The following is an 8,149-nucleotide window of genomic DNA, read 5'->3' as shown; positions in this document are numbered from 1 at the left end:
CGCACTGCCAAGGTCCTCTTGAAAGCCCCCTCACTGGGTTTGAAGTGAAGAGGAGCTGCTGCCCGAGAAATCCTCTCCTGGTCCATGGGATAGCCCAGAGGTAGACGCTCGTAGTCCTTCCGGACGGAGCTAAAGGCGACATGGTCTCTGAGCATGGGCTGCATGGTCATCCAGCTCCTCCTCGCCTTACAACGGAAGGACACCTATTGTTTTGTTCTCAGCCTTTGGGGTTGCTGGTGAAACTGACACAGAAAGCCCCATTTTAGTAAGTGAAGTTACCATGGTTAATCTCTCTTCCTTATGAACGCCTGCTCTTGAAGCACGTTATCTGATGGACCAGAGGTGTCACACAACAGTTTGCCTTATGAACTGGGCTGTGTGGAGATAGTTAAACAGAACTATTAACTATTTTTATATTGTATTCTTACCTGGATATTTCAATAAAAAATATAGAGGATGTATAGTTTTCACATTATGTACAATTAGATGTGCTGAGATTTCTGTCAATCTAGAACACCTTAAAGTATTTGTGAAAGCTTTAACATAAAGACCGCTTTTCTGGCTGGGCAGTGGTGGCGCACACCTTTAATCTCAGCACTGGGAGGCAGAGGCAGATGGATCTCTGAGTTGGAGGCCAGCCTGGGCTATAGAGGGAGTTCCAGGATAGTCAGGGAGGGTTACAAGAGAAACCCTGTCTTGAAAAATCAAAACCACCCAAACAACAACAACAACAAAAACCAAACCGCTTTTCTGAAGCCTGATCGAACGGAAACAAGTGGAAAGGGGGTCAGAACACCTGGAGGTTAGATGGAGGAGGGACAGGCCCTGCCACAGCATTTCCCAGCAGCAGAGGGTGGGCGGGGCTATGCATTTCAACTTGGACCTGGAAGTGAAAGAGGACTTAGCCTCAGACTGGCACAGGAGGGCAGGTAGATTCCAAAGAACGCTGGGGCTGGAAGAGCGACCTCCTTGCTGGGAATGAAAATAACAAAACAAAAAACCTGGTCATCTCTGGCTTTTTTGCTAGGATTTTTGTCACTTGAAACTCTGGGTGACAGGGTAGGGTCCTCCCACGAGAGTTCTTAATCTCTAGTATTACCCACTCACATACATTAAAATTCTTTCTATGTGGTCCCCAAATCCTGAGCTAAAAACTTAGTTTGGAGTGGTCTTAGGTTAGTAATGTCCCTAAAGCTGGAAGATGCAAACTCAGATACTCTTTTTTAAAATAACATCTTTAATCCCAGCAGAAGCAGGAGAACCTCTGAGTTCAAGGTCAGATTGGTCTACACAGTAACTTCCAGGAAGCTAGAAATCCACAGTGAGACACTGTCTCAAAAAAAGAAAAAGTAAAAAAAAATATATATAGTAACAACAAACTTTGGGGCTGAAGATATGGCTCAGAGGTTAAGAGCATTAACTGTTCTTCCAGAGGACCTGAGTTCAATTCCCAGCAGCCACATAGTGGCTCAAAAACACCTGTAATTTCAGTTCCACAGGAACAAACCATGCAGGTGGTGTACAAACATACATGCAAGTGAAAAAAAAACACCCCTATGTTTACACATATAAAAAAACAAAGCAAAACAACAACAAAACACTTTAAATCCGGGGCTCAAAGGAACCATAGCTAACATTCCAAAGTATAGAGATCTGTGTAGGATGACACAGAAGCATGGGAATGCACACTGTAAACAAGTTACAGAGAGCAGTAATCACAAAATATAGACTCGTGGTTTGATTAGTGTCTGATCTGGGGCCCATGCTCTGCTCTGGGACCCATGCTCTGCTCTGGGACAGGTCTGGTGCTCCCCACCGACTTGTTGGTCTCAGGACCTTGGCCTCATCTCTTCCTAGATATTATCATCTAAGAAAGTCCATAAACCCAGGGAAACACAGAAACAGGGGCTAAAATAACCCGTTACTTTAAACGTACAGTAACAACGAGAAAATAAACGAGCAGCACACTAGATAAACCCAAGAGGAACAGGACTAGGAATGGGCACATCTGGGCTGGGATGTAGCTTGGCCGGGAGTGTCTGCCTGCTGTTTGACCTCCAGAGGTGTATAAACCCGTTGTGGTGGTGCACACCTGTGATCTCTGTGACCCTAGCACCAAGACAGTGAACACAAGGGTAAGAGAAGATCAAAGCCAGCCTCAGTTACATCTCAAGTTCAAGGCCAGTCTGGGTACATGAGACCCTATCTCAAAATCCCAAAAAAACAAAAACAGAAGAAAAAGACATGGAAAATACGTAAATAAAAAAGAGACAACACAAAGTCTCAGCAAAACAGAAAATAGATGCAGTTAGGAGAATAAAGAAATCGTAAGTGAGAATGTTTAAAAACTAACAATAAAAATCACCAACTCAAAGGTCTCCTGGAGCACCAGAAGAACAGGGAAAAACCTAAACTTGGACACAAAATAGTGAAATTTGAGAGCACCGAAACAAAGCATTAGGATGACATTAGTTTTCCAAACAGAAACCCCGGGAGGAAAGGAAAGCAATGAAATCACACCTTTAAGTGATAAATGAAAAATAACAATTATATTCAGTTCACCTGCTATTTGAACATTAGACTTGGAAAGTTTAGTCCACAAAAAGCCCATCTGGAAACTTTCCTGAAATACATAATTTTATGATAAATTGGGACTATACTAATGTATTATACTTAATATACTACTTAATAGGCACACAAAAAGGAAAAAGTAAAACATGAGTAATAAGATGCTATTTTATAAAAAAAAAAAAAAAAGAAAAAGAAAAAAAACCAAGATGCTATTTTATACCTGTGAGGATAGGTCAGATATAACTAAAAAGTGGAAACTAGGGTCTGGAGAGGTGGCTCATCAGTTAAGAGCATATGCGCTTCTCCAAGAGGACCTGAGCTCAGTCTCACGCCTCATGCCTCCTGTGGGTAAGCTCCAGGGCAGACGGTGTCTTCTGGCTTCCATGAGAAGGCAAGGCATTGCATGTATGTGGTGCACATATATACAATACATATATATATATATATATATATATATATATATATATATACATATATACAGGAAAAGCACTCATACACATAGAAATAAACCTTTTTAAAAAATACAACCACAATGAGTATGTACTCAGTGACGTTCAGAGTTCTTTGAAAAATTAGTAAAGAGGCATAACAAGAGTGAATAAGAGAAGATGTACATAAGCAAAACGGAATGTGAAAGCTGAGAGAGACACGAAAGAGTATACAAACAGAGGGAACCGTGAGTGGATTTCTAAGTATTTTCTGTGAGCATTCTTCTATGTAAATATTATGAGAAGATACTTGAAATAATTCAACTTGTGCATATGGTCTACATTCCCAAGCACCTTTAATTTCATAAATGGTATACATCAAAACTGTACACCTGGTATGATGGTACAAGTCTGTAATCTCCGGACTGGGAGGTGAAGGCGGCTGAGGTCCAGGCCAGCCTCAGCCCATCTCATAAAACACAACTAAAATTAGAATAAGCACCACACTTAATATAGAAACTCATGATAGACACCCAGTCTAATGCTCCAAGAAACAAAAAGACCTAGATTTGGAAAGAACCCATCAGTGTTTCGATAGATCGTCTCCAGCAGGTTAGAGATGCAGTTCAGTGGTACAGTGCTTGCCAAGCATGTTCCGGCCCTACGCTCAATACACAGAACCCCACTTCTGAAAAACAACACTTAGATCTAATAAAACAAGAACAGGAATTACTAGAATATGAAAGCTTAGTGCCAGGATGTAGCTTAGGCGTCCAGCTCATGCTTTCTATGTGTGAGGATCTGGGTTCAATCCCCAATACCACAACCACCAAAATTAAAAACGCTTAGCAAAGGTGCTGGGTATATCATCAAATTTGAAAACTTAGTGGCTATTTGGGTGTGGTGGTGTAAACCTGTATTTCTAGTTTTTCTGTTTGTTTTTTAGATTTATTAATTATGTATACAGTGTTCTGCATGTCTGCCTGCAGGCCAGAAGAGGGCACCAGATCTCATTACAGATGGTTGTGAGCCACCACATGCTGGGAATTGAACTCAGAACCTCTGGAAGAGCAGCCCGTGCTCTTAACCTCTGAGCCAGCTCTCCAGCCCCAGAAGGACTTTCTGTGCACAAAAACAGCAGTGAGGGAAAGGAATCATGTATGGCAAGGGCAGGGGTGGTGGCTCAGTGGTGGAGTGTCTGAGCCCTGTTTCTAGCACAGCAAAAAAGAAGGGAAAAAAAAAAACTGAGAAAGAAAAGGGAAAGCAAAGAGGACAGGGAGAGAGGGAAGGACAGTTAATGGTAAATGAAGCACCTTGTTGCACACTTGCAGCATTCAGAAGAGGAAGAAAGACGAGGGAGGGCACAAGACCGTGCAACATGGACAGGAATCGCAGTAAACTGGACGAGGAAGCACGCAGTCTCAACAATCAGGAGGCCGACAGGAGACAGCAAAAGCCCAGGGTCGGTAGCTCCAGGTTAAATACCATGCATCCCAACTCTTTCTCCGTATCTTTCCTAGGACTTTCTCCATTAACAAAATTCTATCCTGCCACCCTCAAATCTAATGCTACTTTTGAAGAACTTTAATTATTATTTTAAGTATATGTGTGTTTTGTCTGCATGTATGTCTGTGTATCATGTGCCTGCCTGCCTGGTGCCCAGGGAGGCCAGAAGAGGGGGTGGAATACCCTGGGAGTTAGATGGTAATGAGCTGCCATGTGGTTGCTGGTAATTAAACCTGGATCCTCTGAAGTGCTGAGCATCTCTCCAGCCCGTAATACTATGACTTCCTTTCTTCCCTTATTATTTTATCTGCCTAATTGCACCCTCCCCCGCAACTCCTGCTTTGACATTTGACAGAATCTCTCTGTGTGGACAAGGTTGATCTCGAACCAGGATCCCTCTGCCTTAGCTTTTTGAGTGCTAAGGTTACAGTAGTGTGTGACCACGCTTGACTAATAACATTCTTTAACACAAGTAACAAAAATCAAATATTAAAGATTAGGATATTTTCATGAACTATACCATCAATAACCTAAATTACAGTATGTAAAGATGATGCGCACAGAAGGCATAAGCCATCTGAAAAAAATGAACAAATCAATTACCACAAAGAAATCTGTACTTATTTATTATTATTATTATTATTATTATTATTATTATTATTATTATTTTCAAGACAGGGTTTCTCTGTGTAGCTTTGGATCCTGTCCTGGATCTTGCTCTGTAGACCAAGCTGGCCTCGAACTCACAGAGATCTGCCAGGCTTTGCCTTTCAAGTGCTGAAATTAAAGGCATGTGTCACAGCCACCTGGCCTGTATTCTATTCTTAAATGACTCTACAAATTTAATTCTATCTAAAGAAAAATTCCAACTTTGTGGTGGTTTGAAAGGGAATGGCCCCCATAGGCCCATCTATTTGAATGCTAGGTCCCTTGTTGGTGGAACAGTTTTGGGAAAGCTTAGGAGGTGTGGCCTTGTTGGAGGAAGTGTCACTTGGGGTGGGCTTTGAGGTTTTAAAAATCCATACCAGGCCCAGTTCTCTCTCCACTTTGTGCCTGGGGATCAGATGTGAGCTCTCAGCTACTGCTCCAGCGCCATGTGTGCCTGTTTGCTGCCATGCTCCCCGCCGTGATGATAATGGACTAACCCTCTGAAACTTTAAGCAAGCACCAATGCTTTAAAAGTTGTCTTGATCATAGTGTCTCTTCACAGCAATAGAAAAGTAACTAAGAAAAGCTTAAATTTTTTTTTATGTGTATGTGTTTTGCCTGCATGTTTATCTGTGCACCATGTGTGTGCCTGGTTCCCCAAGAAGGCCAAAGGGCATTGGATCCCCCAGGACTGGTGTTACAGATGGTTATGAACTGCCATGTGGGTGCTAGAACTCACCCAGGTCCTCTGGAGGAGCAGCCAGAGCTCTTAACTCCTAAGCCAACTCTCTATGCCCTGAGCTTAATTCTTTAATGCAATGTGGTTTTTCTTTTTTTGAAAGAGGGTGTCACACTGTGTACCGCTAGCTATCTTGGAACTCAGTATTTAGACCAAGCTGGCCTTGAGCTCAGTGATCCACCTGTCTCTGTCACTAGAGTGCAAGGATTAAAGAAAGGCATGTGCTACCCATACCAAGCACAATGTGAATTTTTAAAAATGTGAGACTTATTAAACTTTTATGCATATGAGATTTTACTTGTATGTTTATCTGTGGACCATGTGCATACCTGGTGCCCACCAAGGTAAGAAGGGAGCACTGGATCCCCTGAAGCTGGAGTTAGAGATGGTTGTGAGCTGCCATGTAGGTGCAGCTGGGTCCTCTGCATGAAGAAGTGCTCGGAACTACTGAACCACGTCTCCAGCCCTGCACAATGTGAAATTTATATGACAATAAAAGTCCACAATTGGCTCACTTAACACAGGTGGGCAGAGGACAACTGGGGACTTGATGTAAGGCACACTCTAAACCCACAGGAATGACCAGCAGTATGGTGCTGATGCAGAAGTACCAAGTCTCATGGAGTCCCACGTTCTCAGATCTCAGAAGCAGATGCTTCTGTACATAAGCACTGGACAGAGGACAGAACTGGCACTACAGATTGATGGGGGAGGATCCCAAGGTAGATGAAATAGACAGCAGATGAGTGACAGAAAGAAGATAAAGGTAAGCCAAGTCTTCGAGGAGAAAATCAGTGTCTAGATAGGGAAACGTATTAGAAACCACCCCTGAAAACACCTAAATATTCTCATTCTTATCTCCCCAAAACCGTGTGTGACCAGATCTCATTATGCAGCTTAGGCTGGTCTCAAACTCAGTCGTCTGGCTTCAGCCTCCTAAGTGTGAGCTGCCATGCTTGCTAAATTTGACTATTAAAGAGCAAGGCTTTCTGTTGAGTAAAGGACACCATACACGAAGTTAAAAGACAAAGAGTGGATAAAAATACGACACCTAAGACTCACAGGAGAGGAGTGTCTACAGTGAAGACAGAAAGTGCAACTGAATAGCTAGCAAAGATGAACAAGCAATCCCAGAAAGGGAGACCCCCTGAGCCTTTTTCGGAGTGTCTACAGTGAAGACAGAAAGTGCAACTGAACAGCTAGCAAAGATGAACAAGCAATCCCAGAAAGGGAGACCCCTGAGCCTTTTTCGTTGTCGTTTTGTTCTTTGGTGGTAACAAGGAATTAAGGACAACCTCAGGTATCCATTTCTAGGGAATGAGCGGTTTACAGTGGGGTAGGATACACACTTAGGAAAAATGGTGCAACAGACCGCAGAAGCACACAAGTACATGGAACAATGTAGATTAACCCACAGGAAAGGCAGGAGACATTTATAGCATAGTTTCAATTGCATAGATTAAATCTGTATGTATGCAAAGTAATGCTACTTACCAAGATGCATGCACAAGGGGACATATCAAAAAAGTAATAGGTGCTTGTAGGATGGGGCAGTATAGTGTGAGGGACTAAAGGACGGACAGAAGGACAAAGCATATAATCAGGGAAGAGAATGCTTTTGAGCTGACACATTATGAGCGATATGTGCTTATACAGAGTTTGGAACTGCAGTAGCCCAGTGGCTATGAAGAACAGCCTGGGGCCAGCAGCAGGTAGGCTACCTGTGAAGAGATGGACTTTAGTGAGCACTAGATAAAGCTTCGCCTGCACCAGGTACCTTTTCAAAGACTGCTGAGATACAAAAGATTCCCCTTTGTAAGTCAGGAGTTTCTGACACCCGTGATGTCACATTTTAGCTGGGTTTTTATCCATACCCGTGTGCTAAGCAGTGATCACAGCAGATCTTCACAGGACTGTTCCACTTCTGTGTTTTAGAGAAACGGGGAAGAGGAAGCATGCATTGAGAAGCAAAGACAGGGAAAGAATGACTGCAGTCGCTGTCATTAGTATGTGCTCGGCACTCTGTTCGCTGCTCTCCACATGTCTGATCCAGCCACTCTCATGGGGGGAAACCCGCAAGAACACATCTTCAGCAAGAGTTTCAGAGTGGAGCCCTGTGAACCCGTCTGTCTAATGACAACTTGTTCTCCTTCACATATACCACCCTACTAGTAAAAACAAATTAGTGGGGGACACTGAAGGGACACACGCCAGGACACAGCAGTAAATACACACAGAAAAGGACAAGCCACGTCAA

This window comes from Peromyscus californicus, unplaced genomic scaffold (genome assembly GCF_007827085.1).
Source record: "Peromyscus californicus insignis strain IS unplaced genomic scaffold, ASM782708v3 Scaffold_6__1_contigs__length_162567912, whole genome shotgun sequence".
Classification (NCBI taxonomy): Eukaryota; Metazoa; Chordata; class Mammalia; order Rodentia; family Cricetidae; genus Peromyscus; species Peromyscus californicus.
This window is presented reverse-complemented; position numbering follows the sequence as displayed.